The sequence below is a fragment of the Cricetulus griseus genome, chromosome 2 (assembly GCF_003668045.3).
Source record: "Cricetulus griseus strain 17A/GY chromosome 2, alternate assembly CriGri-PICRH-1.0, whole genome shotgun sequence".
Taxonomy (NCBI): Eukaryota; Metazoa; Chordata; class Mammalia; order Rodentia; family Cricetidae; genus Cricetulus; species Cricetulus griseus.
The window spans coordinates 431538824-431564044 of NC_048595.1; the positions used below are offsets into that span (position 1 = coordinate 431538824).

The 25221-nt window shown below is 42.0% G+C and overlaps 1 pseudogene; it reads right to left on the bottom strand.

The window, feature by feature from the left end:
• Positions 1–9943: 9943 nt before the first annotated feature.
• Positions 9944–10044, bottom strand: LOC113830978 (annotated as a pseudogene).
• Positions 10045–25221: the final 15177 nt, after the last annotated feature.

The following is a 25221-nucleotide window of genomic DNA, read 5'->3' on the forward strand; positions in this document are numbered from 1 at the left end:
CTTGTAACTTGCCAAGTTACTTTCTCTTCCTTCCTGTGCTTCTTGCATGATACTGGGGATATTTGTTTCTTACAACAGTAAGCAATAGTAATATCGATTTTAATTAAATAGTAATAAAAGCTGCTATTGGTTATTGCCTACTGTATGTTAGACAATGCATATGGTATGCTTTGTGTGTGTGTGTGTGTGATGTTTCTTTCTCTAGTTTGTTTTTCCAGGATGAGTCTATGTAGTGCAGGCTGGACTTGAACTCCTTATGTAGCCCAGGGTGGTCTCAAACTCTTGTTAACCCTGCTCCCACCGAGTACTAGAATGACCCCCATGAAGTATCAGGCTTCTGTGTAGTCCTATAAAACTCCCAGAGACAAGTGTTATTACAGGGTGATATGCAAAAAGAAATTCATTTCACCACTCAGAGTGAATCCTGGCTAGAAACAAGCCCACTGACTGCTGGCTGAGAATGAGCCCTAGGTAATCTCATTACAAGGGCAAAGAGGGGAGACTGGGATAGAGTTGGCTGTTGAGGGAGCCCCTGACTCAGTTCACCGCTGCTCTTTGCCAGGACCAGACTACAGGCGGTCCCTGTATTTTTCTGCCTCAGTGAGTCTTTTAAACTATTTTCCCTCATAATTACAGTGTCTGTCCTGAAAGAGGCTGGCTGGGTATCAAGGTCAGTCTAGTTCCGACTCCTCAGAGAGCTGACTCAAACCCAGGCAAGTGTGCTATCCATGCAGGTTTGCATGTGACACAGTTTCCAGGGATTCTGTGTCTGGGTTTGTACGCCTGAGGCTTTAGGGTTCTTTGTGTTTGAACTTGACCTCCATGGTACCGGCTGATCCCTGCTCACCCTTGGGATGTGTCCTTGGTTGCCTTATTTGATCCTATCTTAAGGCTTAAGCTTCGGCCTCATCTTCTATCATAATTCGCTCAAGTGCCAAAACCAGTGTTTTCCAGGCGCTCCTCTTCAGCTCACCCTCCTTTTCTGATTTGCTCCTGTCTCAGCGACGGAAGCTTTCCTTCCTTGGCTTTTACTCTCTTCCCTGGGAAACTTTCTTCTTTTCCTCGGCACTTCTTGTACTTCAGTCACTTGTTCTTATTTTCATGTTCTTCATTTTCTTCCCTCTGGTTGACAGCTGTGTGTGCACACACTGAGCAGCATAACTTTTCCCATGTAGGGTTTGGCAGGACCCCTGTCCCCTGGACTGTCAGCTGCATCCTTAGCCACAGGGAAGAAGAAATGGCCATGGTTGGTGAATTTGCTTTCACATTCCATCTCCCATTGCTTCATCCCTGTCCCATGTGGATGTCTGTAGTAGTCTTTGGTCCTGTGTCCTGTTACACACATTCTTCCTAGAACAAATAATTTAAATCAAGCAGAATTTTGTTCTGGAACATAAACCCAAAGTCTACTTAGAACTCCGACAAATACAAAAAGACATTTTTAACTGCCCCCTTCCCTTTAAAACAGTTTCTCTATGTAGCCTGAGCTAGTAACACACTGGTTACTAGTTCAGGCTGCTCTTAAATCTGTCTCCCAAATGCTGGGATTACAGGTACGGAAAACCATACCTGGTCTTTGATATACATTAAAGTGTGTGTGTTATGCATATTAGACAAATTACAGGTACTCCCTGATAGTGTGATAATAAATCATTTCACACCTTGATCAGAGAACCTTCCTCTTCCTGAGCAAAAGGCCTTTAAGAACCTCAGTGGAAAGGTGAGGTCCTTCGTTCTTTTCAAGACATTTTCTCACTGTGTAGCTCTGGCTATCCTGGAACTCACTATGTAGACCAGGCTAGCCTTGATCTCATAGAGATACACCTTGCCTCAGCCTCTCAAGTGTCAAGATTAAAGTTGTGTTTCCCCACACCCAGCTCTGGCTTCTTTTCCATTATGTATAAAATGACAGTAAAGATATTGGCCCTGCCACATGGGAAAATGGTCTAGGATGCTTCCTGGAGCCACAGAAAGTATTTGAGGAAGCATGATATTTAGCTGCTAAAACATCTGTGAAGGAGCATGCTTTGCTTCCCATGCCTGGGATGGAGACTCAATTCCATTCACTTCACAGATACTAGCATTCTGAAATCAAGACTCTCTGCAAAAGGTTGTTGAAGATCTTGAACTAAAAGGCTCAGAAGTGACTCCATGCTGCTTATTTGTTGGTCCATTACCCAATAGATAAACCGAGTGCCACTTCGGCACTGCATTGGGAACAAACATCCAAAGCAAAAGAATCAGCAGGATCTCTGGGAGCTTGAGTCCTCCCAGAAAGTTGCCCTGGGCTCCTTCCTGCTGTGGGGCATCACCCTGGGCTTCGGGGGAACATGCTAAGCTAGAGGGCATTGAACCGCTCATGCAAAATCTATCGCTCAGGCCTCAGGGCGCCTCCCCTGCTGCCCCGGAGCACAGCAGGTGACACCTGCTCTGAGCATCAAAAAATCTTGACTTTTCTGGTTGGGGGAAAGGTTTTCCCTACACCACAAAGATGAGAAACAGAATCTCCCCTTCCCCAGCAGTACCTATCACTAACATTAAAGAAACGACTAGTGTCCCTGCTTCAGAAATCATTTCAGATATGTTTAATCTCTTTAGGAAGCATTTGACTGTTGCCAGGATCGATGAATCCTTAATAAGTAAATGCAGATGACACTTGTACAGAAGTTAAGGCTGCCTTCAGAAACAGGATCACATATCTCCGAATAACGTATGCTCTCTTCCCTCAAATCTTTGCTGCAGCCTGTCTTCTGTGGCATGCCTTCCTGTCAGGTTTTTATCTTTTTTTGTGTGGTGGTGGTGGTTGTTGTTTTGGTTTTGGTTTTTCAAGGCAGGGTTTGTCTGTGGAACAACCCTATCAGTCCTGGAACTAGCTCTATAGACCAGGCTGGCCTCGAACTCACAGAGATACTCCTGCTTCTGCCTCTTGAGTGCTGGGATCCAAGGCATGATTTTTTCCTTTTGAACATTAATGCCACCTGCCTTAGCTGAGAATCGCCCCCCCACCCCCCACCCCCGCCTCGTGCCTTCCCCTTCCAACATGTCCTATTTGTTTTGTTTTGTTTTTACTTTAGGTGTTGTTCCTTGGCAGCCATCCACTTTGGGTCTGTTGAAAGTTTCTATTTATCTTTTGAGACTTTCACATACTATGTTTTGATTATATTCTTTCCTTCCTCTCAACTCCTTTCTCCTATATCCACCCAACGTCATTGTCTTTCTCTTATAAACAAAACAAAGACAACACCAACATCAAAAGCACATTAAAAACTACCCCAGGACTCAGTCTGATTTGTGCTGGCCACCTACCCCAGAGCAGGAGGCTTGCCCTCGACAGACCCACTGTCACTCCGCTGAGGAAAACTGATTCAGAGTCCATGACAGCATGCACGAGACTTGCACAAGTTCAAGACACACAGAATTCCAGCACCAAGAAGAGGAAGTGAACAAAAAGTCCCACCTCCTAGCCAAGAAGCTATGTGCAGGGCTGGAGAAATGACTCAGTGGGTAAGAGCACTAACTGCTCTTCTAGAGGTCCCTCATGGCTGCTTACAACTGTCTGTAACTCCAGTTCCAGGAGACCAGACACCCATGGCAAAACACCGATGCACATAAAAGAAAAATAAATCAGCTATGTGCAACTGATACCTAGTGGGAGAGGGAAAGTTCACCTTTTTCTGAGAGAGGGGAGACACACAGAGAGAGAGAGAGAGAGAGAGAGAGAGAGAGAGAGAGAGAGAGAGAGAGAGAGAATTAGTTTTCCACTAGATCCAGAGCTCCTCCTACCTTTGCCTCCCTCCCTGGATTTTGATTACAAGTGTGTGTGTGCCACTACTTTTTTTTTTTTTTTTTTTTAAGACAGGATTTCTCTGTGGCTTTGGAGGCTGACCTGGAACTAGCTCTTGTAGACCAGGCTGGTCTCGAACTCACAGAGATCCACCTACCTCTGCCTCCCGAGTGCTGGGATTAAAGGCGAGCACCAGCACCACCCAGCCGATGATGCTCCTTTATTATGTGAGTTCTGGGGCTCAAATCAAGGTCCTTCTACCTGCACAGAACGTACTCTGCCTGCTGAGCTGTCTCCTCAGCCCCCGCCCCCCATTAGTTTTCAACCTCTATCTGCCATCATCATTTGTTTCTTTAAATAACTGTAGTTCTTAAAGATAGGAAGGCTTAAGCTCAGCAAGAGAAAGATTATGACTAATTTTTGCTCTGGTGTCACAAACAAAGTGAACTTTCTTTCTCTTAAGTGGCACTTAGACAGAAATATGATTCCTCCTGTTCTTTTTTAATCATCCCAATTTCCTAGACCCCTTATAAAAAAATGAGTGGGCTGGTCTTCTGCTAAGTCCCTCAAAAGTTCCAGTCTATTTATTTCCAGGCAAATCTCCTTCACGTGGTGTGTTGACGGGTGACTCAGAAGTATTGGTGGGTGGCAGGCCCTTGCCACCCCTGCTTGTGCCTCCTGGGCATGGGAATGCTGAAATAAACAGCAACTTGGAAAGAGTAGATGAGGTGGGGCGGGGCGGGGGTGGGGGCGAGTAGCTCACTGGATCAGAGTTCTCTGAATTGTCAGGCCAGCTGCAGGGTGGAGAAGACGTCTATACAAAGCCACTTCGTTCTATGCGGAACTCTGTAACAAACACCCAGCTGGGTCCCACATAAATCCTAGTCCAGAGGGTCTCAGAGGTGAGGCGGGATTGGGTCCCCGGCAGGACCCATTCATGGTCTAAGGACATCTGCTGGCATTCCTTGTGGGATCAAGAGCTGAGAAAAGCCATTTGTATCCATTTCAGCCATCATCTTAAAAGAACCGTGGCTGCCAGTTCTAGAAACAAAAGCCATGCACATAGCGGGTTCAGCCTTGTTTGGTTGCTCTTGAAGTTGTTGGCAAATTGCTGTCCATAGGAAAACATTATTTTCAGCCGTATACATCAAATTTTCCCATTTGCAAGTTCAAAGAATCTTTGAAGTCTTTGAAGAATGATTCATTAAAATGTTGCTTCATCTGATTGCCTGGCATTGCAAATCTAATCTGGAATCATATTATATTAGTATGAATATATTATATTAATCTAATCATATTACAATACCAGATAACTAAATTCTTAATAGGGAGGACATTTCTTACAGGTCTTAGCAGCTGTTTTCTCCATACTATTTTATGATCCCTTTCCTGGGCGCTTCTATTAAATTAATTGAAAGCCCTTGACTTTACTAAACCTTTTCCTCTTATTTAAAACAAAACAAAACTCTTCTAAAAGGGAACTTTGAGATAGGATTTATAGAGAGAGCTCTTTCAGAGGACCTAAGTTCACTTTCCAGCACACATCCTGGGAAGCTCACGACTGCTTATAACTCTAGTTCAAGGGCTCCAATACCTCTTCTAGCCCCCCCATGGGCACCCACACATATATGGCATATACTCACAGAGATAGACACACGTATACATAAATAAATCTTTTTAAAATATTAAAAAATGGACCTTTTAGATGCTCAGAAAGTTAGTGGAGAATAAATACATTGACTACAATGACAAAATTGGGGCTAGCATTATTTTACTTGTTTATTTTGAGACAGGGTCTCACTATGTAGCCCTAGTAGTCTTGGAACTTGACATCTACACCAGGCTGGTCCTGAGCTTATATAGAGATCAGCCTGCTTCTGCCTTTAAAGTGCTAGGATCAGACGCACATGCGACACTGCACCCAGTGTGGCTACTCCTTTTAAGGAAGAGAAATGGAAAAAACAAAACCAAAAACCTCAGTTTTGGATTAATACCATTTGTATCAGAAACTCTGTTTCCTCTGGGCTATTTTAAAACTGATGGAATGAATAGGACAGCCCACCAACCTTCTTAGACATCTTATCTGCTCTACAGTGTAGAACATTTTAGGAGTGGTCTTTGTCTAGTGGGGATCAGCCAAGTCCTAGGTTTCTTTTTCAGTCATGCTGACATCTAACCTGTGATTGTCACTCAGCCTAGCAGTGCCCCTGCAAGTATATCTTCAGAAAAATCTCCAAGTTTTCAGCAGGCTGAGACAGAAGGATTACTTCAAGTTTGAGGCTTACATAGTAAGTTCCAGGCCACGCTGAGCCAACTCTCCCCAAAGAAATAAATTAAGTTTACAGGAGATAAATGGGAAAACAAAACAAAACAATAAAAAAAAAACCCTTCAGCTTAATGCCAGTACTCAGGAGGTAGAGACAGTAGAGTTCAAGACCAGCCTGATCAGCATCAAAAGTTCCAGGCCAGGCAGGGCTACATAGTTGATGCTACATGAGATCCTGTCTCAAAAACAAAACAAGTAAATCCTGCTGTAACAGATTCCATTATTACCAACGATGGGATATGAATAAGCCTGACAGACTTCTGGAAATGGTGTTCTACACTGTAAAATAATCTTAGAGATTATGTTGTAAATGGTTGATATCTGCTACTTGGGACATGCTAATCACCTTTCAGAATATATATTGGCTTTTAAAAATTTAGTGTGTGTGTATATATACGTGTGTATATGTGTAAATATTTGTATTTTGTTTTGTCGTTGAAAAAAGAGAAAATAGAATATCTATTTTAAGATTTATTTTTTAATTTTATTTTATGTACATGTTTTGTCTACCTATATGTTTATATACCATGTGCATGCCCAGTGCACAAAGAAACCAGAAGAGTGTGTCAGATCCCTCAGAACTGGAGTTACTGATGATTGTGAGCTACTCTGTGGTTACTGGTTATTGTATCTTGGTCCTCTAGAAGAGCAGTAAGTTCTCTTAACAGATAAGTCATCTCCTCAACCCCAAATATCTTTATTTCTTGAGACAATAGAAAACTGTATTACCTATGAAAAACAAATAGAAAGCAGATGTGTGTAGCCTATACCTGGAAGCCCTCTGGAGGAGGAAGATAGGAGATAAGAAGCTCACAGTCAAAATCAGATAGCAAGCTCCAGGCTACATGGGCACTGTCTCAAAAGAAGCATTTAAGGGTCTGGAAGGGAAGCTCAGAGGTTGAGAGCGTGTGTCTCCATAGAGAACACAAGTTCAGTTCCCTGCGCCTATGCTGGTCAACTCACAATCACCTGTAACTCAAGTTCCAGGGTATTCAATACCTCTAGCCTGTGTAGACACTTGAACTCATGTACATACATACATACATACATACATACATACATACACACACACACACACACACACACACACACACACACACACACACACACACTTTAAAAGAAAAAAACTTAAAACACAAGCAGAAAAAAATAGTAATGTGTTATTATATGGTTTTGCTGTGTTCTTTGTTCGTTTCATATTTTTTTCCACAGCAACCTTGGCTGGAAAAATGTTTCAGCCTGCTATTTTGTAAAGCTCAGATTACGAGCATCTGGGATAAAAATGGCTAGGAGACTATTTGGGACATGAAAGGAGAATTGAGAGCTAAGAACCGCACATTTTTCTCAGAATCTGTGGTACAGTTTAGATGAAATAGAATAAGAAATGGAAGCAATGGCCTTGTTTTAGAGCTTTCGTCATCTTCCCTTCACATCTCCAGCCACCAAAGAGTTAAGTGGGTCATGGTGACTTTTAGATAAGGACTGATCTTATAGATGTAGGGTTCCAGAGCTCAAGATGATTTTTTTTTTAAACAAACGATGATGTAATTTGCACAATTTAACCTAACCCCCAAACATGCACTTCTGCCATTTTTAGTCCAAATTTCATTTAAACTCATGATCCTTATAGCTGAACTATGTTCCTGTGAGGAATGACCTGTATGGTACTGAGGGCAATGTTTCTGAAGGCAGAGAATCCAATACAACGTCTAGGAAACACTCTCAAAATGAATCCACAGAACAGAAGTCAAGGACAGCCACGGTTTGATGCCTTAGCTGAGCTTGCTTTCCCTCATTGGCATGTGTGAGACAGCATGGTGCCTCCCACCAGCTATTACACATGACAGGATTTGGTGCCAAGTTTTAATCTGCCTCCATTGTGGTGATAGGTGGGAACTGGTTAGAAAAATGAGATTGTATCAATATTTTGAAGCCTGTGAATTATAACTTTGTCTTGCACGTGTGCAGGGAGGAAGCTGTACGAAGGCTTGTATGTCATCTTTGAGGCAGTGTCTTTAGTGAGTGTGTTCTCTGCCTCTCTCGCCGTCATCTCCTCTCCTGAGGTCTACAGCAGTGGCACATGGGTGGCAATCTGTGGGTGCTAGGGATCGTATTGTGATGCTGGGAAGGGCTTCTGCACAGCCTGGGGCTTCAGAATTAAGCCCAGGGACTCATGCTCCTTGTTTTATGGCTGTCTTCACCTGCCCATCAGACCTCCAGCTATGAAGAATTAAGTGGAGCACATCAATTTACCAATTACAACTGTGCAAATGGGCACACTATGAGGGCAACCAGATCAATCTATCTGCCGGGAAGAATTATTTATTGTGTTTTATTATTATGTGTTCGGATAAGTAAAATATTGTCCCAAGAATTGAAATACGGTGTTAAATGTGTACATTGTCTAAGTCAGTCATGGCAAATTAATATCCATAGCCTGGCACTTGAGTTCTGTGAACCCAGTGAATACTTTAATTAGTTTTGTGTCCCTTCCTCTCCCAGGATCTTTTTAGGAACATGATATTTTTACTTTTCCTCTATTTAAAAAATGGTTCTTTCCTCTTTTGTTCAAGGGCTTTATCAGTGGACAATTTGTGGGAGTCAGTTATCTTCCTTCTACCATGTGGGTCCAGGGGATCCAACTCAGGCTGCACAGCAAAGGCCTTCACCCACTGAGCCATCTCGTGGGCTCCATATCCTTATCCTTAGAACAACTTTACCTGAAATAATTCAAAAACTGAAATTCACACTTGGCTCAAATGCATAATTTGATAGCTTTTGCCACATTCACAGGGTTGCACATTCAAATGCAATCATTGATTTTACTACATTCTCATTACCTTTAAAAGAAACCTTAAACCCCTTAGCCATCATTTCCCGACTTCCCTCTGTGCCTGCCCATCTTTGTGTGCAGCAACCTCTAATTTACTTTTTGTCTCTATTGATTGCTTTTCTGAACTTTTCAAACAAATGGAATTATACAGTACATGGTCTTTTGTGACTGGCTCTTTTTATATAACATGATGTTTTCAAGTTTATTTGTGATTACCACTTGTTCCCTATATAGTTAGTCATCACATAGATTTTTGTTATTGTTGGCTTGGTTGGTTCTGTGAATGTGTGTATGTTCTCTTGTTTGTTTTGAGTCAGGGTCTCACTAAACTGGCCTTGAACTTGAAATCTTGTCGCCTCAGCATCCTGAACAGTGGGATTGCAAGTACATCCAACCTTACATTGTATTTCATTTGCAGAGATACTATAGTTTGTTAAGCTACCCCACCCCTTATTAGATTCATGGGGTTGATTCAAGTCATTGCCCTTTTGAGTGAGGCCTTAATGGGTAACTCTGAACATATGTCTTTTCCTGTGTGTACTGGTGCATATGTATAGCAAGAACTGAAGTTTCTAGAGTAGATAATAAATGCAACTATACTTTTTTTTTTTTTTTTTTTTTTTTTTTGGATTACAAAAGTACTCTATTGCACTCCCAACAGCCAGGTATTCAAAGCCTATTTTGTTTGATCTTTCCAGAATTGCATATTGCTGAAGGCATGCATTTCTGCTGATCTATGGTGTGGGGTAAGCAGAGAGGGAGAGGGAGAGAGAGAGAGAGAGAAAGAATATGAACCAGATACAATAGTGCAAACCTGCAATCACAGGACTTGAAAGATGGAGGTGGGGCATCAGGAGTTCAAAGTCAACCTAGGTTTCATTGCAAGTTCAAGACAAGCTTGGGTTAGATGAACCTCTATCTCAAAACAAAGATACAAACGAACATATCTGTCATCTGTCATCTCTGCATGGCTTTCATTTAATCGTTGCTTTCTTTCTTACATAATATGGAATATTTCACAAAGTTGTGTGTTGTCCTTGTTCAGGGGCCATGCTGATGTCCTCTGTGTCATCCTGATTTCCATGAGCTGCTGAAGTGAGCACATCTGTGAATATTTTTTAATGGTTGAGACTATTGTCTATATTCACTTGCAGGTCCGTGTGAGCCCCTTCTGGGAACCACAGTTCCCTGATTTCACAGAGTAGGAGTAAAGATCTGGTTTTCCAGTGTTAGACCGTCACATCTTTGGTATTTTGTACTTTTGTACTAATATACATTAAAGGTTTACATTTTAAGTAGGCATAATTACCTTTGTAATATACATAGTAAGATATATGATTTGTTTCTTCCCAAATAGTTTTCCTAGATCAGTTGAAAGAGGGATTGTCAGCCCTGTGTTGGTGGCGCACACCTTTAATCCCAGCACTCGGGAGGCAGAGGCAGACGGATCTCTGTGAGTTCCAGGCCAGCCTGGTCTTCAGAGTGAGTGCCAGGATAGGCTCCAAAGCTACACAGAGAAACCCTGTCTTGAAAAACAAAAAAACAAAAAAACAAAAAAACAAAACAAAAAAAAAAGAAAGAGGGATTGTCATTCACTGTTACAGCTATTTTGGTTGGCAACGTCACTATGCTTAGGAAACTGCAATTCATATAAAATAAAGGAACACATTTCTTTATAGCCAACTGAACTACTCATTATAGGTTAGATGCCTGCCACCAATTGCACTCGGGTTTCCTAGGAATAATAAGCCCTAGGATTTCCTGGAAGAGGAACACCAAAGTAAACAAACCAAAAAAAAAAAAAAAAAAAAAAAAGCCAAACAAAAAATATATTACTTTGAATAGTCTCGTGCATGTGTGAGTACGTGTGTGTGTGTGTGTGTGTGTGTGTGTGTGTGTGTGTGTGTGTGTGTGTGTGTGTTTCATGTTTTAGTTTCACATAGCCCAGGGTAGCTTCTAACTCACTTTGTAGCAGAGGATGACCTTGAACTGTTGTTCCCACCTCTGAACTGCTGGGATTATAGGCATGTGTCACCAAAACCTGATCTTTCTACTTGTTATTTTATCAAGTGTCCTTATCCTTTTGGAACTAAGATGTTTTTAAAGTAGTAAATGGGGGCCAGGAGGGTAACTCCGTGATTAAGCACACTGGCTGCTCTTGTGGAGGACCTGGGTTTGGTTCCCAGTGCCCACATGGCAGCTCATAACTATCTATAACTCTAGTTTCATCAAGTTCCAGGCATATTGTACCCTCTGCTGGCCTCTATGGCCACTGAATGCATGTGGTACACTTACATACATGCAGGCAAAACACTCTCTCTCTCTCTCACACACACACACACAATAAAATAAAATAAAAATAAATAAATCTAAGTGGGTTTATATATGTTCTGGTTTACTTAAGTTCACTGAACGAAAAGCCTGAGACTTCTGCGCAGAGCACAAGAGTTTCTCTTTAAGCAGCACTTCCTGACAGGCGACCTTTATCCTCTCAAAGAGCACTGTCCAGCATAGAGGACTCATTGCATCCTGACAGACTGGGATGTCAAGGCAGGACAGCTGGAATGCTCCTCCTCTGTGTTATCTATACCTCATCAAAGGCACAATGGAGACAGCAGGCTGGCAGCCAGGCTCTCCAGACTGACACAAACACTCCTCAAACAGGAGCCTGTCCTGACTTGTAGATGCCCTGATGCTCTCTCAGAGAACACACATGTGACCAAGGATCCGCAGATAACTGGTGCCAGGGGTCAGACCCGGTGATTCATTGCTGTGCTGGGAATGAGAGGGAAGCGTTCTTCAGGTGTGGTTCTGTGTGTGTGTGTGTGTGTGTGTGTGTGTGTGTGTGTGTGTGTGTGTGAGAGAGAGAGAGAGAGAGAGAGAGAGCCCGAGCACTTCAATGAGCTAGGGTAGTGGCCAGGAAATGCCTAAGCTAGCTGACAGCACTGGTGGCAGAAGTGTGATCAAACCCTCCTGCAGAAGTTGAATTCTCTAGCAGCAACTTCACCACTGTTAGATAACAGTTTGCTTCTGTTTATTTATATACTCATTTACTTAATTTAGGGTTTTTTTTTTTTTTTTTTTTTTCGAGACAGGGTTTCTCTGTGTAGCTTTGGAGCCTATCCTGGCACTCGCTCTGGAGACCAGGCTGGCCTCGAACTCACAGAGATCTGCCCGCCTCTGCCTCCCAAGTGCTGGGATAAAAGGCGTGCGCCACCAACGCCCGGCCTTAATTTAGTTTTTTGAGTTTCACTCTAGCCCAAGCTGGCCTGGAACTCTGTAGCCCAAGCTGCCCTCAAATTCACAGCAATCTTCACAGAGATTATGGGTGTATGCCACCACATCCCTCCCCCAAATTCTTGAAAAGGAAAACCAGTCTGATAGATATCCTGATACATGGTATATGCAATCTCAGCACTTAGGAGGCAAAGACAGGTTGATCACCCCCAGGGCCAATCTACAGAGTTCCAAGACAGCATGAGCTACAAGACCCCATTTCAACCAAATCCAGGATAAGGCACCCCTTTCTCCCAACAACATAAATCTGTGTGAAACTGCTTTGAGGAAAAAAATGTGAAGATGAGAAGGTGTTTATTTCCCAGGATAAATTGACATAAACTAATGAGTAAACTGAGATGAAATTCCAAGGTTCTCTGTCATTAAGGAAAGGACAAGTCCCACCTGGCTTGAGTTGCTGATCTTGTTCAAGCACTTTCCCAGTAGCCTGTCTTCTCATCACGTGATTACATGATAAGCTCTGCACCTGGCTGCCTCTGTCTGGACTCCACTTGTCTTGAAAGGAAAATGGGAGAAAGGTTAAGGAAGTCTCATTGGCTAACAGAGGTAGAGTGTGCCACAGCATCCGTGGAGAGCAGACAGAGACTCTAGGAGAGCGGATGCGGCAACTCACCTAAAAGAAGACTGTTTTTTGGAACACACAGGCTTCCCCCTAGATTCTGTGATTTTTAAGGATGTGGGGTCCTAGGCACTTCCTAGTTCCAGGAACTAAATCAGTTCACTGTTTCTGAAGCTGGTTTCCTGGGCACATTTGAACAAAGAGCAGGCTTATCTTCTTTAAGAAGATAACCAGCCTTCTGCAAACAGACTTGCTGTCCTGTTTCTCTCCATCAGTTCAAATGGACATGGGATTCCTTTTTCACTTCCTAATCCACACTGTCCTATGGTGTGGCTCCGGGTGATTCAACAGCTGGGATGTTTTATGATTGGTTTTATGTTTTATGTTTGGTTTACCTCATTAATGTGATCCAAAAGTAGATTAAAAAGAACAGCTCAAAGCTCTTTGGCTCTCCTGCCTGGCTTACATGCAGAATAACGTGGTTAATATACTTTAATGACTGTTTTTAAAGCCGTCAGGTCCCTTGCAAAAGTCATTACAAGCATCACTGGGTAAAGATTTGTTTTTAAAGACTTATTTATTTGTTATGTATATGGTGTTCTGCTTGCATGCATGCCTACGTATCAGAAGAAGGCATCAGATTTCAATATAGACAGCTGTAAGTCACCGTGTGGTTGCTGGGAATTGAACTCAGGACCTCTAGAAGAAGAGGCAGTGCTCTTAAACTCTGAGCTGTCTCTCCAGCCCTAGGTAAAGATTTTAAATCATTTTTATATGTGTCAGAATAAAAAATCTGTAGAACTAAAAAGGAACTACCTATATGCAGTTCTTGTTTTTACTAATAAAAATGTAAGGCCATGTGTACCAGAGTGGAAATTGTTTTAATGTTAATTCCAGCATACATCAAGTACCCCATGAACACTGGATTTGGAATGTTAGCTATTCCTGATCTGTGTGGATTTTATAGACATCTTGCAAAAGGTCACTTAAAAGGAACCTAGAAGCAGGGCGTTGGTGGCACATGCCTTTAATCCCAGCACTCGGGAGGCAGAGGCAGGCGGATCTCTGTGAGTTCGAAGCCAGCCTGGTCTCCAGAGCGAGTGCCAGGATAGGCTCCAAAGCTACACAGAGAAACCCTGTCTCGAAAAACCAAAATAAATAATAAATAAATAAATAAACAACAACAACAAAACCCCAAAAAGGAACCTAGAAATGCTACCTGAGAGTTGGGGAGGGAGCAGAGAAACAACAGGAATTAAGGACAGGGTGGGCTGCTGGAGGAAATTAGAGACCCATTGTAACACCTCAGGGTCCATTACATCAGAGATTCAATGTAAAAGGTGGACAGCTGGCAAACTGAAGTGGATCCTGCTGAACTATTAATTAAAACAGTCACAGCCATGTGGGCAGAACTCATGTTTAAAAGGCTTTTTGAGTTTGGAGTGATTAGGAACATATGAAACATCCATTATTGTCATGACTACACTATTCCAAGGCTGAGTACTATCTGTCACTGCACCCTTTAGATTGCTATTACTTAAGATTCTTCTCAGTACTAAGAAGTACAAGAAATCCAATTAAACTAGCTCAGATTACTAAAAGCGGACAGGTGACACAGCAGCTGTCAGGCTCTGACTCAGTGTTGTTAGGAACCCAAAACTGTTCTAAAAATGAAAGTCTGTGGCTGGGGGAACAGTTCAGTCACTGGAGAGTTTGCCTTGTACTGGTGAAGCCCAGAGTTCAACCTTCAGGGTCGGGCGGTGGTGGTTCATGCCTTTAATCCCAGCTCTCAGAAGGCCAAGGCAGGAGGATCTCTGTGAGCTCAAGGCCAGCCTGATCTTTGGAATGAATTCCAAGATAGACAGGGCTGTTAAATAAAACCTGTCTCAAAACAAAACAAACAAACAAACAAAAAACCAAAACAACAACAACAGAAAAAAAACAAAAACAAAAAATTGTGGAATTTAGTGTTACATGTTTATAACCCAGTGCTGGGGCTGGGGAGACAGGCAGAATCTTGGGGCTTGCTGACTAGCCATCACTAGCTACTTGGTGAGCTCTAGGTCAGTTGTACTGGCTGGTTTTGTGTGTCAACTTGACACAGGTTAGAGTCATTGGAGGAAGAAGCCTTATTTGAGGAAATGCCTCCATGATATCCAACTGTAAGGCATTTTCTCAATTAGTGACCATTAGCTCCATTTGAAAGTATCTAGGAAGAATCTGGAAGTTTGTCAGACTCTCAGAGTGTTGGAATTTCACAAGCAGGGCAAAGGTAAGAATGCCAGTACTTGGGAGGCAGAGGCAGAAGGATTATGAGTTCCAGTGTGGTTCTGATGCAGAACCCTGTCGTATTGGTTAGCTCTTCACATGGTGACCAAATAACTGACAGGAGCCTACTTAAGGAAGGGTTTTTGCCTTTTATTTTATACATATAAACATTTTTTTTTTACTGTAGTTCCAGGGATTACAATCCATTATGGAAGAGAAGGTGTCATGGTTGTGAGCAAAAAATGGCTGCTTATGTTGTGTTCATAGTCAGAATGCAGGAGATGAATGCCAGTGCCAAAGTGCTCAGCTTGCTTCCTCCTTTTTTTATTACTTTATTTGTTAATTACTCTATATATTTATTTAATGTGTGTGCACATGTGTCTTAGGGTTTCTATTGCTGTGAAGAGATACCATAACCATAGCCAGGTACAGTCAGGAAGACTATGAGTTCAAAGCCAGCCTCTACTACACAGTGAGTTCAGGTCCAGCCTGGGAGGCATGAGATCCTGTCTCAAACAAAACCAACCAAACAAACAAAAGAACAGAGGTATAAATATCTGGAAATAAATTATAAGTCATGGACAATAGTACAAAGATTTGGTTCTTGCGGCACACTCAGATTCAAGCCACCAGAAGCAGATATGAGAGAGAGAAAACAAAAACAAAGGCAGAATCTTGCATTGGCAGAGCTTGAGCAAATCATCTCAATAGCCTAGCCATTTTACTTTGCATCATTGAGAAGCTCATGACCTTCAACAGCTGAGCCCACCCCACGCCCATGCCAAGCTCCTCTTGACATGAAACACACTGACAAGAGGACAATCCGAAAAGCTGCTTCTGTGACCAGAAGGAAGAAAGAAGGAAAGAGAAGGGGGAGGGAATGACACCCTTGCTCAAGGACAATGTCATTTTTTCCTCCAAATCTCAGCGAAACCACCCTAAAAGAAAAATTATTTTCTTTTTTGAGAGAACGTCTCAAGTTTTCTTCAACTTTGCTTCCTATCTGGCCTCTTCACTTCCTATCTGGCTCCCAATTACCTACTGAGAGTCTGTGCCCAATTAAAAATGAAGTGGAGCTGAGTGAATTAACTGTGGTGTATCCAAATAATGGAATATCATTTAATGCTAAAAAGAAAAGAGCTGGGGCAGGGAGGAAACAGAGATGCATTTTGCTAAGTGTACGAAATCATTTGGCCAGGCAGTAGTGGCAAACACTTTTTTTGTTTGTTTGTTTGTTTTTGGAGATAGGATTTCTCTGTGTACTGTAACTTGCTCTATAGACCAGGCTGGTCTTGAACTCAGAGATTCACTTGCCTCAGCCTCCCAAGTGCTGGGATTAAAGGCGTGTGCCACTACAGGCACTCTCGAATGCTTTGGATCCCAGCACTCAGGAGGCAGAGGCAGGCAGACCTCTGAGTTCAAGGCCAGCCTGGTCTACAGAGTGAGCTCCAGAACAGCCAGGGCTACACAGAGAGACCCAATCTTGAAAAGACACACACACACACACACACACACACACACACACACACACACACAAAGAAGTTGTTTGAAAAGACAATGGTTGCACAATTTAATCACATTTTAAAAATGCAAAGCCACTGATATTGTACAAAGGTCAGGGATGCCAATGATTAGAAGGGACAGATGAATAGATTTGGGAGACAGTGAAAATATTCTGCATCACATTGGGCTGGGGGTGGTCTTTGCTATTAACCATCTATGTATGTAAACTCAGATTTTGTTTTGTTTTGTTTTGTTTTTCGAGACAGGGTTTCTCTGTGGCTTTGGAGGCTGTCCTGGAACTAGCTCTTGTAGACCAGGCTGGTCTCGAACTCACAGAGTTCCACCTACCCCTGCCTCCCGAGTGCTGGGATTAAAGGCGTGTACCACCAACGCCTGGCCAGTTTTTGTTTTGTTTTTGTTTTGTTTTTTGAGACAGGGTTTCTCTGTGGCTTTGGAGGCTGTCCTGGAACTAGCTCTTGTAGATCAGGCTGGCCTCAAACTCACAGAGATCCGCCTGCCTCTGCCTCCCGAGTGCTGGGATTAAAGGTGTGCGCCACCAACGCCTGGCAGTAAACTCACAGAATGTATAGTGTGAGAATGAGCTATTAACTAAGTGCTGGCCATAACACGTGCCAGTGTAAATCATCTAGTACAATGTAGGTCCTCCTCTTGTGGACTGTTTACAGTAGAGGATGCTGTGTGTGTGTGTGGGGGGGGGGTGGAGGAGCACAGGAGGGATCTAGACCTTTCCTCTCCACATTGCTGTGAATCGAAAACAGCTCTGAAAAAAAAAATATATATATATATATTTTTTTTTTTTCAGGAAGAAATGTGTAAAGAACCAATCAGTTGTGGCTAGCTCACTGGCTGCGGGGGCTGGAGAGATGGCTCAGAGGTTAAGAGCGCTGACTGCTCTTCCAGAGGTCCTGAGTTCAATTCCCAGCAACCACATGGTGGCTCACAACCATCCGTTATGAGATCAGGTGCCCTCTTCTGGTGTGCAGATGTACATGGAAGCAGAATGTTGTATACATAATAAATAAGTAAAATCTTAAAAAAAAAAATAAAAAGAACAATGGCTGCTCTTCCAGAGGACCTGGATTTAGTTCCCAGCAGCCGCATGGTAGCTTATAGATGTCTGTAAGTCTGGTTCCAGGGATCCAACACCCTCTTCTGGCCTCCCAGGGCCAGCATTAGGTATGCACATGATGCAAGGCATACACACAGACAAAGCCTGTACACATTCAATTAATTAATGTAAAAAGAACCAAACCAATCCATCAAAGCCAGAAACCTTGAAAGGAGGAATTGTTGGAGAAAGTCAGAAGAGGCTCCTGATTGACCCATATTGAAGAAGCTGGTTTTTTACGGTTGGTTGGTTTAAGACATGATCTCACTTTGTAGCCTTGGCTGGGCTAGAACTTGCTTTGTAGACCAGGCTGGCCTCAAAATCACTGGGATCCACCTGTCTCTGCCTTCTGAGTGCTGGGATTAAAAGCATGTACCACCAGGCCCAACAATGGTTTACATTTTAATTTTAATCTCAACAAGTTTAGTTTACTACCAAGAAAAGTTTTTCTAAGATATGTGAATGCTAGCTAGTACATGATGCTGAATGTCCCAAATATTAATTAATTCACAGAGTAGATGCCTTCAAGCTTGAAAGACTTAGAAATCTTGATTTAAAAAAAAATAGCTGGGCACCTTTAAACCCAGCACTCAGGAGGAAGAGGCAGGCAGATCTCTGTGAGTTCGAGACCGACCTGGTCTACAAGAGCTAGTTCCAGGACAGTCTCTAAAATCACAGAGAAACCCTCTCTTGACCCCCCCAAAAAATCAAAATTGTTTTATAGCATTGAGATAGACTATACTTTCATGCCAGCTTCTCAGTCCATAGAAAGGATAATAAAGTTAACCATTAAAGGTGACTTGAAACAAGTGTTTCCATGACTAATGAGTTGATGATGCTAATGTACCCCTGAGATGAAAGACAGGGTATTTAAAAAATATGTAATGCCACTGATGTAATTCCTGTTATTGCTCATCCACCAGAAACAAATGCAAGAGCTATACCAATTTCTCCCTTCCTTCTTTCCTTCCTTCCTTCCTTCCTTCCTTCCTTCTTTCTTTCTTTCTTTCTTTCTTTCTTTCTTTCTTTCTTTCTTTCTTTCTTTCTTTTGCTTGCTTTCTCTCTCTCTTTTTTAAAATAATACATTGAAGTACCTGAGGAAGGCTAACTTTATAAAGACAAGGGAGTTGCTAATAATAATTTCACAGTTTGGGAGGCTTAAAGAGTCAACAGCATGATGCAGATTCTGGCAAGGGCCCTACTTGACTCCATCGCTCCTGGCAGATAGCCACAGTAGAAGGAAGAAATCACATCTTAAAACAAGAAAACGGTTGAGGTGGCACATGCCTATAATCCCAGCATTTAGGAAGTAAAGGCAGGGAGATGAGGAGTTAAAGATCAGCCTTGGCTACAAAGTGAGTTCAAAGCCAGACAGGTCCATGTGAGAGTTGCATCAGTAAAACATCAAAATAGCAGGAAGCAGAGAGACTGGGACCTCTTAATCCTTTACAATGACAGTCCCCAAGCTCTCAGAACTTCCAACCAGGTTCCACCTTTTGCAAACACATAGCATATACACATAGAGGCACACACACATAAATAAATATTTTTGTAAAAAAGTGAGGACTGGCTTCAGAAATTAGGAGAAAACAAGACCAGAGATGCCATGAAGAAACCCCTAAAGGGATGATGGATGTCACCAATGATGCTCCGTGGGGCTCTGCCTTCATTTGTTCTAGTTTGGGAGATATCTAGGTCCTGCTTTTCTTCCTGCCTTATGTAACAGCCTTACTTTGGGGGGCTGAATGGGGCTCATGAGTGGTCCTTAACCCCATTCCCTTCCAGTAAGAAGCTGTGACTCACTTTGTGTATTTCATCGGAGTTAAGGGGAGCCAGGGAATGAGGAAGCAGACCTATAAGCACAGTCTAAACAAGAATGAAGGAGATGGAAGGCTGGCAAGGAAGCTAAGACTAAAGTTGTTCCTCGCTTTCTGTCCTTACTCTTCTTCATGTAGTCCTTTGTCCTCATCTGCACCTGAAGGTTACAAAGATATGTTTGTTTTGCTCACAGTGGGCATTGCCAAGAAATCACATGGTTCATGGTTCACAGTGAAATTTCAATCAATGTGTCCATGTGAGTGAATTACATCTCCTTTAATGTCGTGGAAACTGAGGCTCTAATTGGATTTTGTTTTTCGGCACTCAGAAAAATACCTTTTGAAATTTTGCTTCTATTACAGTTATTAGTTGACTTTTAAAATACATCCATATGTGTGTATATATATTATTTCTATGCATATGGGTAATGATTTTGAACATGTGAAGATTTCATGGGGCTGGAGAGATGGCTCAGTGGTTAAGAGCACTGGTTGCTCTTGAAGAGGACCCAGTTCAATTCCTAGTACCCACAGGGTGGCTCCCAGCAGTCTGGAACTCCAGTCCTAGGGGATCCACATTTTGCTGAAATACTTGGATCTTTTCACTGTCTCGATAACGTCCCAGCCAAACATTATTCTCCATGGAACCCAGCAAGAGCTTGGTTATTAAGCCCCTTGGATAACTGGCTATACATTTTATAAATTAGATATGAATATCCGCAATATTGAGTGAGCTCCATGGCACAGCTGTCACTGCAGGATGGCACCGCTCTATAATCATAATTGTCACTTCATCTCCTCAAGAAAAATAGTATTTTGATTACTGTTTAATTGGAAGCCCCACCTCTGACCCATCTCTCTCTCCAGACCCCATCCCTGAGGAAGCCCGCCAAGCATCGGCTCCTCCCCAAGATGGTATTTGAGGCCCCCCCCTTAAGAACAGCCTCATGCTTTCCCCTCTTTCTGTACATCACCCAGATTAAAATTTGCACATATAAAATTTTGCTTAATTGGCTTATTGTATCAGTGGCGCTACCCCCCACCAGGGGATTTTTTACTTATCAATTAGTACCAGTAATCCTGGAGGAAAAAGTCTTAAATTACAACAAAAAAGCCCAATTAGCGCTCCCAAAACAGAATTTGTCACTGGATTATTTACGAGACTCAAGTGACATATCATCTTCACGAAATGTTTAAAATTGAAGGGAAATTGTATAAAACAATATTACCTGAAGTATTAACTAAATGTGATTATTCAGTCAGCTGAGTATGTGGGCTTACTGCTATTTCCCTGGTATTTGGAAGCCAAGTAGAAGGATCTCCCAGAGTTCAGAGCCAGCCTGGGCTACATAGAGAGTTCCAAAAGAGCCTAAACTTTTTTGGCATCCTCTCTGAGAGTGAAAAAAAAAAGGGGGTGGGGAGAGATGAGAAAGAAGGAGAAAAGATCAACCAATAAGACTGCTTTAAAAATTTTGAAATAATACTTTTAGTCAGGTGCGGTGGTACATACTGTAATCCAAGTTAGAAGCTGAGGATAGAGGAGCTACTTCAAATTTCAGCCAGCCTGGGCTACACAATGAGACCCTTTAACAAACAAAGATATAAGTTATAATATAAAGACAGTGTGTTTAAGTGATGCATGATGTTGCATGTTTATAATCCTAGCACTTGGAAAAGACAAAGAAAGACCTGGAGTTCAAAGTTCAAGGCCATCCTAGGCTACAAATACCCTATTTGAAAAAAATATTATATATATATATTATATATTATATATAATATAATATATATATTCAGAATTTCATAAAGAAAAAAATACAGTATATTAAATTGGACCAAGTCTAAGAGTAGTTAAAAGATACACATAGACACTGTAATCTGGCCATAAGCCTACAGGAGACTGTTGTATGGAAGTGAACATGCCCATCTGAATGCTTAATGACAGCTGTAGAGTATCTAGCACCTGTAGAGGTCATGGCATGGTGTTATTTTAATTAGCATGACCTGCTTTGTCATGGTCAAGTTTCAAATGAGGCCACATTTCTCATTCATAAGTAATCACTGGGACTCTACTGGCTCAGGTATACAAGAAGTCTCTGTTGTTAGGGTTTTGGGTTTTTTTTGGTTGTTGTTGTTTTTTTAATCTTTGGTCTTTGAAGACTCGTCACCTAACTCCCAAATAAATACACTGACACTTATTCTTACTTATGAATGCCCAGCCTTAGCTTGGCTTATTTCTAGATAGCTTTTCTTAACTTAAATTATCCCATCTACCTTTTGCCTCTGGGCTTTTAAGTTTTTGCCTCTGTTTTATATACCTTACTTTTGTTTTGGTTTTTTTGAAACAGGGTTTCTCTGTGTAGCTTTGGAGCCTATGCTGGAACTAGCCCTTGTAGACCAGGCTGGCCTCGAACTCACAGAGATCCGCCTGCCTCTGCCTCCCGAGTGCTGGGATTAAAGGCGTGCGCCACCAGCGCCCAGCTTATCTACCTTTCCTTCTTACTCCATGTTGGCTACGTGGCTGGTTCCTGGTGTCCTCCTTCCTCTTCTTTTTCTTCTCCTGGTATTTATTCTGCCAGCCCCACCTATTTCTCTCTTCTGCCTAGCTATTAGACATTCCGTTTTTTTTAAAGGCCAGTCAGGTGATCAAGACAGGCAAAATAACACAGTTTTACAGAGTTAAACAAGTGCAACATAAGAGAATACAACACATCTTTGCATCATTAAACAAATATTCCACAGCATGAACAAACGTAATACAAATTAATATTCCACAACAAGTCTCCTTTCTCTCTCAAGGGCTCTCCCCTCACTATCAAGGGGTCCCACAATCCAGTCCAGCTTAGAGATGCTTCCAAACACCTTGTGAAAGAGCCTGGGGGAATCTTATTCATCCCTTGGAGTCACATTTTTCTGAGGTTGCAGTTTCTCAAATGTGGCTGTTTGTCAAGGCTCAGCCACAGTCCTCCAAGGCACAACTGGAACTGTTAATCCCAAAGATGGGAGAAGAAAGACCACTGACTCAAATCATCATGGCCAAATTAATTAAAGCAGGCAATTAATTAAAGCAAGCTTTTTAATTCGTATACATGGCTGCCTCCCCCTAAGGCGGCGTTCCAGAGATCAGCACTGACTGTGAAGAAGACAAGGCTTTTATAGCTCAGGAGTAGGGGGTTTCCAAATGGGAAAAAAATGGGTGGGGCTACATGGCCGGAACATAAACAGGTGGTCAAAGCGAGGTAATTATAGGGGGGGTCATATAACCTTTCAAAACAAAGATAAGGTTGCTAGATGGTTATTAATAAGCTTTGAAACAAAGACATCATTGCCATTCCTGGAACAGGCTGTACAGAACCATTTGTGGTTAAGGTTACAAGTGGGACATAGCCCAATCCTTGAAAAACAGAGGTTGAATCATAAACAGGAACGAATCTAGTTTGTCTTTACTGTAAGATGTCTTTTAAGCCTAAGAGGGAGACAGGCTAGCTCTTTAGAACCAGCTCCCAGAAATCTAGATCCTTGACACTGGGTCCAGGAGAGTCGGGGCCAGTCTGCTTTTAACCCGCTGGCCAGGTTTCCCTGAAAACCAGTTTAGTCCCATCAGAGAATTTAGACTCTCAGAGAACAGGGATTCTAGTTACTTTTTGGGGGTGGGGTGAGCAGTGCTCATCTGAACATTGACCATAGTAGAGCAGGTCACGCAAACTAAAATAATACCATGCCACAAGAACTACACAAACATACATGAAGATAAAAACACTCTTATACATAATATAAATGAATTTTAGAATTCTTAAGTGTATGTAACAGCCAACAAGGACCTCTTATTTTTCTACTCCATGTCATTTAATTTTCTAGATATTTTAAAAAATTCATTTAAACCATTTTTTTTTGTTTATGTGTACATGCAAATGTGTCTTTGTGAGCAGATGCCTCTGGAGGCCAAAAGGTGGTCTCAGATCTCCTGGAACTGGAGTCACGGAGGTTGTGAGCTGCCTGATGTGGGATCTGGGAACTCAGTTGGAATCCTCTGCAAAGGCCCTGAGCGTTCTATCTTTCTACCCAACATTGTACATTTCTAACAGCCGCCCCACTTCATGGGCTCTCTTCTTGGAACAAAATTAGGAATAAAATCTGTGCTGTGGCTAAAATACAGTGAGTGTCAGGACCTCGTTGCAGATGGGTTGCAGTTAGATTTCTGTCCTCCATGCTTGGTGAATCTTGTTAGTTTGATTGTGTTCAGATAAAGACTTACTACATGAGTCAAGAAGGATGAAACCAACCAAAGAACCACTTCAGAAATCTTGCCACCAAATTTTAAAGATAATGTTTTTAGATTCTGCATCTTCACGGTAATGTTTTCAAAATATGTGATGGTAAAGTGGGGTCTGGTTTTTATTCTTCAATTCTCATGCCTGTATTCCTCAACCTCCAGACTCCAAGTTAATTCTTCCTATCTTTTTTTAATTTATTTTTTATTTTTTGATTTCATTTTACATTCCAACCACAGTTCTCCCTCCTACCACCCCCCCTCCCACCTGCCTTCCATATCTTTTAACTCAAAATATTATTCATGGGAATAGGGACTTTCTGTTCCTGGTCACTTACAAAACCTTCTTTGGAGTTCCAAGAATTAAATACTGGTCTTTGAAGTGGGCATTCGTCTTCTTTTTAAAAAGTTTTCTTGGACAAATTAAGTGTCTCTAGACTTCAATGTAGTGTGAAAGACTGAAACACCATGTTCATAGTTCTAAATAGTTTGTATATAGTTTCCAGTAGTATGTTAAGCAGTATTTATTAATACTATAGTGTGGTGATATATCGTTTATGATCTAATAAAACTTGCCTGGAAATCAGAATGCAAAGCTAGTCACATCTATAGAGGTCAGGCAGTGGTGACACACACCTTTAATTCCAGGACTCAGGAGACACAGACAGATGAATCTCAGAGTTCAAGGCCACCTAGGGCTACATGAGAGTGAATCAGTCTAAAAGAGAAACAGAGCTCATGCCTTTAATTCCAGCACTAGAGAGAATATAAGGAGCTCAGTGCAGTCTCAGTGAGTCTGAGTAGTAGTGCAGTTTGGAATCACAATCAGAGGACATGATTTCCCCTTCAGTCTGAGCATTATTGGTAGAGGTGAGAACTCTCTAATAGTAGGCTGTTTTGTTTCTCTGATCTTCAGCTTTAACCCCAATATCTGTTTCTGGGTTTTTATTATTCATATTATCTGCAAAGAGCCACTCAAACTCCAAAAATTTTTGTAAGGTTCTGTAGATTCAGGGTAGAATTTCTGTTCCAGGTAAGTCTTTGAAAACATTGTAGAAGGCTAGCAAGATGACTCATCAAGTGAAGGTATCAACTGCCAAGCCAGATGATCTGAGTTCTGTCCTTGGGACCCAGATAGTGGAAGGAGATAATAGACTCCACAAACTGATCTTCTTTGACTTTCACCTTCATGCTGTGGCACTTGTGAGCCCCCACATATATATACACACACAGAGAGAATAAATACATGTATTTATTTTTAATTAAGGGCCTGGAGAGATGACTCAGTGGTTAGAGTACTTACTGCTCTTCCAGACAGAGTTGGTACCCAGCACCCCTGTCAGGCAGATCACAACCACCTGTAATTCCATCTCCAGGGCATGAACGCCTCTAGCCCCCGTGAGCACCTGCACTCACATTCATATGCCCACAAACAAAT